This window comes from Agelaius tricolor, unplaced genomic scaffold, assembly GCF_023055355.1.
Source record: "Agelaius tricolor isolate 1412-34295 unplaced genomic scaffold, bAgeTri1.0.p SCAF_8, whole genome shotgun sequence".
Lineage (NCBI taxonomy): Eukaryota > Metazoa > Chordata > Aves > Passeriformes > Icteridae > Agelaius > Agelaius tricolor.
The window spans coordinates 1,324,846-1,336,104 of NW_027269268.1; the positions used below are offsets into that span (position 1 = coordinate 1,324,846).

Below are 11,259 nucleotides of genomic sequence, written 5' to 3' on the forward strand. Positions count from 1 at the left end.
CTCTGGGCTGCCCAGGGAGTTCCACATCCTGGGAGAAACGGGCATGAGACTCAAGAGATGCTTGGAGGCGCTGCTGCTGCACCCCTGCTATTGGCAGATGAAAGCCTGGTCCTAAAAGCGAGTTTTATTCCACAGGGGAAGCCATGTGTTTAGCTTAATTGCAGCCAAATTTTATGATCATGGGGAAAAAAATCAAGGTTATAACCACAGGGTAGAAAGTGATGGGGTTTAGTGATACAGTGCTTCAGGCACGTGCCTGTACAGCTAGAGGAAGGTATTTTATCTGTTTGATGAACTGCATAGATTTAATTGTCAACTTTTTCCTTGGGGTTTGGGGAGTTGGGTGGGGTGGTTTTGGGAGGTCATGTGTAAGGGTAAGAAAAATGGCAAGATAACCTTAAAGGTGACTCATTGGGACAAAACTAAACTTTGTTAGTTTAATGTTGCATTTATTTTTTTTTTCTGGTACTTGCTGAGTTTGGGGTGTTTGCATTCCCAGCAATGTTAGTGCTTAGAAATTGAGTAGAGATGTTATTACACCTGAGATGTAAGATCTCATTTTAATGAGTAATTTATTGTATGCTTTATGGTTATTAGCAGAGAATAATCTATGAGTTAAAAACCAAAATACAGCTCCTGGTTTTCTGTATGGCAGCTCTGAGTCTCTGATCTGATACTAGACTAGGTTTATTGATCAGCTTAGTTACTTCTGTGTTCTTCCCAAACAGGTTTCTGAATGCTGAAATAATGGGACATAAGTGTTAGATTCTTTTTCTATAGTCACAGGTGCCTAGCATGTTCAGTTTTGGGGAACTGTGGTGGTTTGACAGAAAATGTGTTTTCTGGGATGCTGTGGTCAGGCCAATGGACATTCAGACTTTAATATTGGCATCTAACCTGGCCATTAGGACATTGGGACCGCCTCTGAGAACACGGGGTTAAAAGCAGAGCTCTCCCCTGGGAGGCTCTCTTGGGTTTCTGATGGGAAAGAGTTTGGGTCTCTCCTCTGGCCCAGCTGCTGGCTGGGCGGTGGGAGGGGAAAAGACATGTGGCTGGGAGAGGTAGGCCTGAGCCCAGGGGTGGAAGGGTGGAAGAGAGAGAGACTGGGAGCCATCGGGCAGCCCTCCCTGGGAGACAGAGAGTTCTCTCCAACCAGAATTCAGTTCATAGTGACAGAGGTCACTGTTCCATATACAGATATTACTTGTGTTGGTACATGGGGAGGCAGGTGTTAGCTCTTGTTTGGAAGAGTAGCCTGAGGAACATGACAGATCTAGGTGCTTGCATCACAGAATATATGCCCTGTGTGTGGTGTGCTGTATTTTATTACTGGGTAGTTTCAGGAAATAAAGAGAGAAGAGCTTTCTGTGGAATATATTAAATTATCATATGTGAGAAATTGTCTGATCCCAGACAGAAATATTAAAAATGCCTTATTTTCTCTCTGTTGTGAGTTGGTCAACTTCTGAGCTGTGGTCCTTGATTTATGGTCTAGAAATTTTTCTTACTATTGCAGAGTTACTATAAAACCAGTGTAGGTCAGTTATTAGGCAATTACAGGTACAGCTGCACTCTGGTTCCAAGCACCAGCAGCAATGTGCAGAATAGTGAAAAAAATTATGCATTTTGGATTTGGAAGTCCTGTTTTTTTCCAAAGGGTCCACACTGAAACAACAAATAGATCCCTTCTGAAAGCTCAGTCAGGCATGCACTGGGAACTGCTGTCACAGCAAGAAGAGCCTAATTTGAACAGCCTGAGTAGCACAATTGCTCACAGCATTGCAGCAGCCTTGAGGTCACTCCTCAAGGTCTCACAGCACCATTTGTATAGTTGGGCTTTTTCTTCCAAGGAGTTATGATGTGTGTGCAAGCTTTTCCGTACTGTCTGTATTAATAGTAATTGGAAAATTTATTTGTTTTCAGAAAAGCTGTTTGTACAGAAAATTGAATTCTTCCTTGTGTAGTGTGTATCAGTGCTTCCAGAGGAGAAAGAGGCTGGCTGTGGGAATGGGGAGGAGGAACAATGGTTTTAAACTGATGAGGATAGTTTTAGGTGGAATATGAGGAGGAACTTTTCATTATGAAGGTGATGAGACATGTTGCCTAGAGAAGCTGTCAATACCCCATGCCTGGAAGTGTTCAAGGCCATGTTGGAGGGGTTTTGGGGAAGCCTGATCTGGTGGAAGATGTCCCTGCACATGACAGGTGCTTGGAATGAGATGATCTTTAAAGGTCCCTTCCAACTCAAACCTTTCTGTGTTTCCAAGGACCTCAAGTTGTTCCATCCAGCCTCTGGGCTGCCTTTCTGTAATTGGATTTTCTCTTTGAATTACAAACTTTGCCATGGTGTCCAGGGTGAGGTATTTGGGATTGGTCACGATTGTGATAATTGTGTGATTTTTAGCTATCAGCAACAATCACTGACATAATTGCATTTAATTATTTCTGCTATTATGTGGTATTAAGGACTTAAAATGTTGCAAGGTAACAATTACGTGGAAGTTGTTTTTCTTGTAATTAAGTAGCCAGTATTACACTATTAAGTAGATTTTGAACCCTAAAATAGAAGCATTTCTTCTCAACTGTGTTTTTGTATCTTAGCAAAGCAGTATCTGGGTTCTGGGAGTGTCTGAAATCACACATGAGAGCAATAACTAATTTGTTTTTTACTAAATAACTAATCAGTTTTAGAGAAGCCAAGGTATGATTTTTGTCTTAATTTCCTTTTTCAGCAAAAGATGTTATTTGAAGAATAAACATACTTAGTTCACATTTAAAAGACTTGAAGGCTTGAGGCAATATGATCAAGTTGTTAGTACACAAAGTATTTGATCAATGTAAATGTTCAAGATTTAATTATTTTTACTAGCTGTTTGGGGTTTTTTTTCTGTAGCATGTTTCTTAGGCTTGCATCTTATTGATGTTATCATTGCACTAATAGCAGATACAGTTCTTATTTCCTAAAAGTATGTGGTCATTCCAGAGCTAAAATTGCTGTGTGCTCCTGTGCAAATTTTGTTTCCATAACTCTCAATCCTTATGGGGATGCCCAACTGAAAGTTATGTGGCTGTGAAACTGAGAAAAACCAGCATCTCCTCAGGTTTTCTTGCTGTTTAACACAATGTCTGACATGCTGATAAAAAGTGATGCTCTGTATTGTTTACCTTCTCTTCTGGCAGTGGAATATTCAGCAAGTCAAGGAGACCCAAAGAGCTTGTTGCACTATTAGTGCTCCACAGCAAATGTGTGTTAGCTACATTTTTAAGAAGCAATCTGTTCCAGCCTAACTCAGATGGAATAGAGGCTGCTGAGGAATAGGCATTAGCATTGTAGTTAAAAATAGCAGCTTGTCATTTTTATGGCTTTTGCCTCTTGGATAGGAAAATGACTGTCATTCCAAAGGGGTTGTGTTGGTAATATTCTATACACAAGTACTTCTCTGTGTACATAAAAGATTAGAGATAACAATACATCATATAGAACATGGTCTGTACATTCTAAAAGGAAGCTAAGACAGGAATGAAGATGTAAAGCTGCTATTTCTGTTAGGAAAAGCATAATCTGCTGGGCATCACACATTTAAAACCGGACAACTATCGATAAAATTATGCAATATTTACTTCTTGAATTGATAAGTTACTTGAGCTGTAATGGAAGCCCACTTTTGTTCTTCTGACTCCTATTCAATCCAAGGTAATTCATGGTCTCTTACTAATTGTGTACAGGCCATAGCAACAGTTGAAATTGCGCTAATGTCTTCTGGCAACAATGCCATTATACCATAAGCACTGAAGTAATGAACCCAGCTCTGGTGTGCTCAGCATCAGCCTGGAATTCCCAGCCAGAGTCTCAGCCTGTTGCTGATAGATGCCCCTGTAATGGGGAAGTGAATCAGCTGTAACCACAGTTCACAAGGATTTCCTAGTGCTGTTTTTAACTGTGCACCTAACAATGGTTAGTGGCCAGGACCCAAGAATTGTTCTTCATGGTTCATGATCAGTCCAAGAGGAAATTGGAGTCCTAAGATGAAACTTGTGTAGTGAATGGCCCTGGAAAAGAAAACCTGCAGATAGAAGTGGGAAAGGAAAGCTGCATGTTTGTTGCCATAGAAATTGGGGATTAGATTTGCTGTTATTTATGGGGGGGTACTTGAAGTAGGCTTTCTGGCGTGCAGCTTTTCTGGCACGTGTGCTGTCTGTCATTCTACTTTGGTTTGACAAACAGATTTCTAATCAATCATATCTCAGTATAGATTGTCCTTTTCTGCCTTTTAAGCCTGTTGTAACTTGGACCAGCATAGTCCAAAAATAGCTTATTAGCTGAAGAACTCTTATGTATAGAATTATGTACTTAGTCCCTGGAACTTGCAGAATCTATTTTTTACAGCACTGCTTATGAATACATTTCAAATTACTGATACAAAATCAGTTGGTCTTCTTTCCCCGTTGTATTTATCACAACCATGTAATTATGGAAGAAGAGCTTCATGAAGTGTGGCATGTCAGCAGTAGTACTTTATTAGGAGTAAAAATGTGTCAAGCTCTGAATAATATTAATTAAATAGGAGATGAATTCTGCAAGAAGCTGGTCCATCCTGATATTCCCTGATGCAGCTCTCTCTGTCTAATCATTTGAGTGATGCTTGTGAATCAAGCACTGAGTATAGGCTGGGATTTTGATTTCTGCTCCTTAGATGATGATGGGAGCATCTGAGTAACAGAAGGTGCTGGTAGAACAGGATGATACTTGTTCATTCCTCCTCCTGCCACCCCCCGACTACACCTCCCCAAAAAGGACGCCTCAAAATCCACGTCAAGCATGGAGGTAGAGGGTGAGGCTATGGAAGCAGTACCACTGACTAACCCTGGGGTATGTTCCTGCATATCCTGCTGGGTGTCCTTGGGGTGGGCCTCCTTGTGTCCTTTGGGACTAAATCCTCACTGCAAGTCAGTGTTGCTCCATGAATCATAGCTGGTTTGTAGCCATGGCACTTGACAGAGAAAGAACTGGGCACTCCTTTTTTCACTGCTTCATGAAAAGCACCCTCTGCTAAGCAGTTTTTACTTCAGAGAAGGTAGTGCCTCTCTACCACGGTTTTATTTTGAAAGAGAAATCTTCAGAGAAAAAATTTTGTTTGCAGTTGTGTGAGAAGTTGATTTCAACAATTTTTTCTAAATACTCTAGAGGAGAAGAAAATAAGCAACTTCATTTACATTAGAAAATATCATAAAACCTATTAATGACAGAATCAGCCAAAACACCCTTGTGTTTTCTTTTTACTGGGTTTTGCATTGCTTGTATCCAAGGTTCTAAGCCATGAATATAATTGGATTATTTAGTTTTTACACCTTCCCACTTTAATTCAGTTGGGGGAAAAGAGGCAAGAGGCTCTGAGCTTTCTTGAATATTTCCAAAGCTAGGAGAGAAAAAATAAATAAGTGTACTCCTCTTTTGGATAAATCCACCCCATATCAGAGTTCTGGCAAGGCAAATTGGCTCCATGTAGTTGATTTCAGTATCATTTTTGAGACTCCTGTGTGATAAGTGTGGAGACTCTTTTGTGTGGCAGGGTTAATTCCTCTCCAGAAGTTCAGGATTTAAAACCCATGCTAAGTGCAAGCAGCCTAGAACAAAGTGCTTTGGTTCTGTGCTGGATTTTTGTCTGACAACAAAGAAACACATTCATTTTATGGAATGCATTTCTCTCACAGTTCTGGAAAAGCTCATTGTTTATTCATGAAGGAAGATCAGTAAGGCCTGGTTAATCCAAGCATTTCTTATTTGTAATTTATTTCCTAAAAGGGATGACTCTTGCCTTATCAAATAGAAAGACTCATAGGGAAAATGTCTGTGGCTTGCGGAAGGGAAAACAAATGGAAGATGACAAATGGGTATGTGTTTAGAGGAATTTTAATTATCAGAGCAGGTTGTGTTTTTAAATTCTTTTTGATCACTGACATCAATACTATTTGTGTTTTAATTTTATCAAGTGATGATGGGTGAAAAGAGGAAAATTATACAGCAGGGGCAGTTTGTGTGCTTTACCACTGTCCATTGGGAGAGCTGGTTCTGAACCTCTCCTCGAGAAATGTGGTCCTGAGGTTCCACAAAGCTGCATCCTTTTAATAAGTGAGACACACTGATTCCTGTGGAGGAGGGAAGAGGTGTATGCAGGCGATGCCATGGCCTTCAAGCTGCTTGGCACACTGCAGTCTGCTGTTTCCTGAGCTGTGACTCTGATGGATGTACACATTGCCTTTGGATTTGTCCCTGATATCATTTCTGTGGCAACTGACTTGGCCTTTTTTTAACAAGTTGCTTACCTTGTGCATTGCCCTTAAAAAATTAAAACACCTATTAGCTAGTTTAAATAATTTAAATAGAATTCCAGACCTTTAGTTTCTTCTTTCTCATTCTAAAATAAAACACCAAACTAAAGCAAATTTTGGCTCCCCAGCATTATATCCTGACAAGCTTCTAGTACACAGTGACAAAATTTTCCATTCTCAATTATTAAAATGCATTTAAGCAGCATTTCACAAGCATTGCAGAACACCATCTACTGCTAGTAACTTGTTTATAAGAGTATGTGTTAAGGCTTCAAGGTTAATGGAAATGTAGCAAATAAAGGCTGATTTTTTTTTTTTTGATTGTATTTTTTAAGGCAGCGCTGAAGCAGTTTTCTTTATTGACATTTAGTGCAACTCTCTCTGTTTTGATTTGGAGTTATTGTTCAGTGTAGCTGAGAGAGTGAACTGAGACACTGACAGTGTGGGAGTGTGCTCAGAGACAGAGATATCAAGTGAGCTATTTGAGCTGCTCATCAATTGTTAATTGTCTACTGATCCTTAAACCAGATACCTAAACTGAAAAGACCACTTTCAGCAACAGATGCAAATTATATGGATCCTGTAGGTGTGTGGGCCCCCACGACATAAGTGGGATGCTAAATTTTTTATTATGTATTGTAGCTTTCATATCTGGGCAGTTCTATTGTGGACCTCCAAACCTAAATTTGCTCTGAATTCATTTGTGATGAGAAGGTAGCACCTGAACTGAAGCTGGATTAACAGCTGCATGTTGGCCAGTTGTCTATCAATATATTTATTTGGATTTCCCCTGTCAAATGCACTTTGTCTAGAATAGGCCAGGAGTTGGAGACCTTATGTGTTTTCCATAAACTGGGAGTTTTAGGTACATGTTCAGCCATGCTGCTACTAATGCCTCAAAGCAACAAAATGCAAGTGTTGTTCATGGTTATCAGTAATGTGGTTGAGGTGTTTTGGTGAAGAAGTTATTTGAGTGAAGCATCACACAGATAATGTATTTCATGTTCAAACTCCATGGAACATCACCTGTTTGCTTTCAGTGCTATGAGATATTGTGCTTGTGTTGTGAGTCTGCTGAGCCGAGTTGGAAGTATCCTTCATTTATGTCTCTGCACACTTTCCACAGTTACTGTGTGGAAAGAGGAGAGAAGCACTGCTGGGAGCAAGTTAGATGAATTTTTTTTTTGTGACAGGATAGATAGTTTTCCTAAACTGAGCCTGTGTGACTTATCATATTAAACAAAAAATGTGTGTTTGTACCTCAGATGTTTTTGGCAGAACTGTGACAGTTTGGGAGAACAGTGGGAGTGAAGAGAACAGCAGCTTGAAGGCTGTGATCTTTGGAGCCACTCAAGTAGTCAGAATCAGTCTCAGACATCAATGACTGGGCCCTTTTCTACCCTTGCATGTAATTCTCTCGCTGCAAAGGCTGCTGGCCATTGCCAAGGTAAAGATATCAAAATAAACACCCTCTTTATTTTTAACTTTTCTCTTCTCACAAGTCAAAGTCAAAAAACCTGGCCCTGGCACCTCACCTGTCCCTCAGTGGGGTTACTGTGTTGTATGAGGCCCCTGGTTTGGCGCTCCTCTTTGCGTTACACAGATAATCTGGGAGCACAGTGTTAGATCTATCATCCTTGTGGATGCAGCAGTGCTTTTTGTCATGTCACAGCACAAGCTGCTCTGCCCTGGTGACCTGATGGAAAAGCTGCCTTTCATCAGGGTACATTTAAAGTCTATACAAATAAATAAGGAAGGACTGTGCCCTGATTTACAACTTCATGGACAAAAGAGCAATGTGGCTGAGATTGGACTGGTTTTGTTGGTTTGAGGATTTTTGGAGTGAGTTCTTGTGTTGGGTAGCTAGTTGGTTTTTTGGAATATATCATTTGGAGCTTTTTGACAATTTGTTGGGGATCCTTTCTGAGAAACCCTGGATCAAACACTTGGAGTGCATCTCCCACAGCCTTTGTGATCTTTTTTTATGCGTTATAGTTATAGGTGAATTTGTTACTTTGAAAGCTAGCAGCTGATGTCTATTAACTCTAGCTTTGTGTTGATAACATTTTTCAGTAGTTAGTACTCTATCTCACATAGTGTCATAAATTCTATTATCTGCTTTTCTGTTACATAGATATATGTTTAACTGAAATCCAAAAGTCTTCTCTTATGTATGATGTTTTTCAGTGCCTGAGATAGCAAGTGCCAGCTTTAGCTTTGTATTCCAGATTGCCTTTTCCTTTCCTGCATAATGAATTCACCTATTTTCTTACTATTTTTCAATCCAGTAATTCCACAAGTTTCTTCTTGGAGAGAAAACTCAAAAAGATAATTAGGGACTTCATTTCTGTCCATATGTTTGAAGACAGAGCACTTAGCTAGTAAGGGGTAGTTGCATTTCTGCTTCAGTTTGCATATTGTCTTACAGAATCAGCTGTATTTTAGCTTGGCTGAATACATTTTTAAATCCTTTGAGTATAGCCTAAAACTCAGCCAAGATTTCCTCCTGGCTGAGGTGTCATTCATCTGATGGTGCTGAGGAGAGAGTGCAGAAACAGTACAAGCTACAACTGTCCTGTTCCCTTTTAGCTGGGATTTCCTACACCCAGAAAACTTCCCTGTGGGGTGCCTGTCATGTCTTGGTGTTCTTTACCACCAACACCCTTGGCCACAACTTGGTGCTTGATGTTTCAAACAAGACTTTTTTTATCAGCTGTTTCTGGTTGTGCACCTTGTTCTGGTTTATCACTCTGTAATACCTGTGTTTAGTCACTACATGCCTTTGCAGCTCTTCTCTCTTCCAATAACAACTGGAGTGTTTTTGCTGCTTTATAGAATGTATTAAAATAAGGTAAGCCCTCCTTGTCTGACTCATTGCCAAATGCATCTTCAGTCATAAGTGGAACTTTCAATATCAATCTTATTTATCTGTACTGCAAGCAAGATGGACTGGGTATAGGATTCACTATATTTGGTTTTCTTGGGTTTCAGTGAAAAGTAGCAGTCAATGCCTACTATGTCTTTTCTTTAGTGTCAGCCTTCCAAACTTACTCTGTGCAGACTGAACTGTCCCTTCTTTGATGTTTTTGCATTATATTTGTTCATTAGAATATTGAGTTTCTTGCCTTGCTGTAATAGGCAAATATTTCCTACAAATTCAGATTTTAGAGTATGCAGAATTTTTTCACAGTCCTCAAACTGATGTCCCTGTGATTTGCAGGTTTCCCATGAGCCCCTTGAAATATGGCTGTTGCTTGTTCTTTTCAACAAAAGCTGGGAAACTGGCACTTATCCCTCTTCAAAAGAAACAATCTGTTAATTGCCTTCCCTTTTCCTTTGATCTTCATGACCAGTTTTTCTTAACATTGTGGGACTTTTCTGAATTCTGAAATGAAAGGAGGTGTCTCATAATCGGTCTTAATGCTCTGCATAATTCTTGTTCCCTAAAGAAACCAGTTCATAGCTCAGCTGAGCAAATGTGTTTAAAACACAATCTGGGTCACCTAAACAATAAAGCAGCTGGAAGTCAGCCTCTAGTTTTCCTTCAAAAGCACAATTTAGCAAGTAGAAACAGACTGCAGCCTGTGAATTTCATTTGGGTATGAGAGTTTTTTAGCTCATTTAGTAGTGTATCCTGTTCTGGTTGTACCCTCAGTAGCGAGGACTGTCCATGGGTTCCACTCAGATGCTGTCGACCTCCTTTCCTTGCTTTGGCAGTACAGATGAAGTCACAGAGTTGCTGAGAGATGGATTTCCTATCACTCATCTGAGCTGAAGAGACACTCAATCAACAGAACCAGCATCTCAGGGCTACTGTGCTGCAAGAGGCTATGTCTTCCAGAACGACACCTTTGTCCTTCAGCATTCATTCAAGTGCTTTTGGAAAATGGTAGCTGAGCATTCAAATAGTACAGAGATCCATGCCCTCCACTGAAGGGGAGAAACAGATTGAACATGAAATGATACAGCATTGTTTTCTTTTATTCTTTTCTTCTCCCTTTCACACTTACCTTTTTTATTGACAGGGCTGCATTGTTGTTGGTGTTGTCTGCTCTCCTTGGTGTGCTGTAAATCCAACTTAAAGGTATGTGTGAGCAGGTCCCTTCCCTATGGCAACTGCAGCAATACACAATCCAGTTCACATGTCATTCATCACTGCAAATAAAAACATGACAGCTTACATCTCAGAAGATGATCCTCTTAAATCCCTTTCTGGTCTGAGCTCATGTGTTGGATTTCACCTACAGCTGTTTTCTGGAGGAGTTTGATTGAAAGCCTTTTCATTTGTAACCTGCTGCAAATCAAACATTACAAATGTGGACTTAAATACAGGAAGAGAAGTAACACTGCTGTGGGGTGCTTCTTTGGGATCACAGAGTGCAAGTATGAGAGGTAAGCATGTCCTTTGGACAATTCTTGAGTGACAGGCAATGTATGAGCATAACAGTGGAGCAGAAGTGGATGCAACTTCCTTTGTGAATGACAATCATATGTCTCAGGAAGCTGTGGTGAACAAGCACAGCAGCAGTTCCTACCATGTGGGTACTGGTGAGCGAGAGGTGGCTATGACATTCCTGTGTGCTTGTATTGTCTGGTATGAAACCAATGCCATAAGAAACACTTGAGTTTGTCTCAAATGGGCTTTACCAGCATGCTGCTTGTTATAAATGGGAAAAGGAGCACTGCTGAGTTGGGAAGTGGAGAATGCAGCACTGTAGATCAGTGAGGTGTGTACCTAACCCTGCAGATGGATGAACTTGTCTTGCTGTTCCCCTACAGCAAGGAATTTCTTGTTAGCTGTTAAACACAGTGCAACTCATTGCCAAAAAGAGTTTTCTTATAGCTCTTTTCTTTGCAATCCTTTAATGCACTAAAAATTGTGGAATACATAGGATAATGTAATTAACATCAACTTCTATGTTGATAGTA

General features: G+C 40.2%; 1 long non-coding RNA gene across 1 annotated transcript in view; it reads left to right on the plus strand.

Moving 5' to 3' along the window:
• Positions 1-10,715, plus strand: part of LOC139591962 (uncharacterized) — a 34,496-nt gene extending 23,781 nt beyond the window's left edge. The window contains exons 5-6 of the long non-coding RNA XR_011679818.1: positions 10,356-10,414; positions 10,578-10,715. This is a non-coding gene — a long non-coding RNA (uncharacterized lncRNA). The remainder of the gene's footprint in view (positions 1-10,355; positions 10,415-10,577) is intronic.
• Positions 10,716-11,259: the final 544 nt, after the last annotated feature.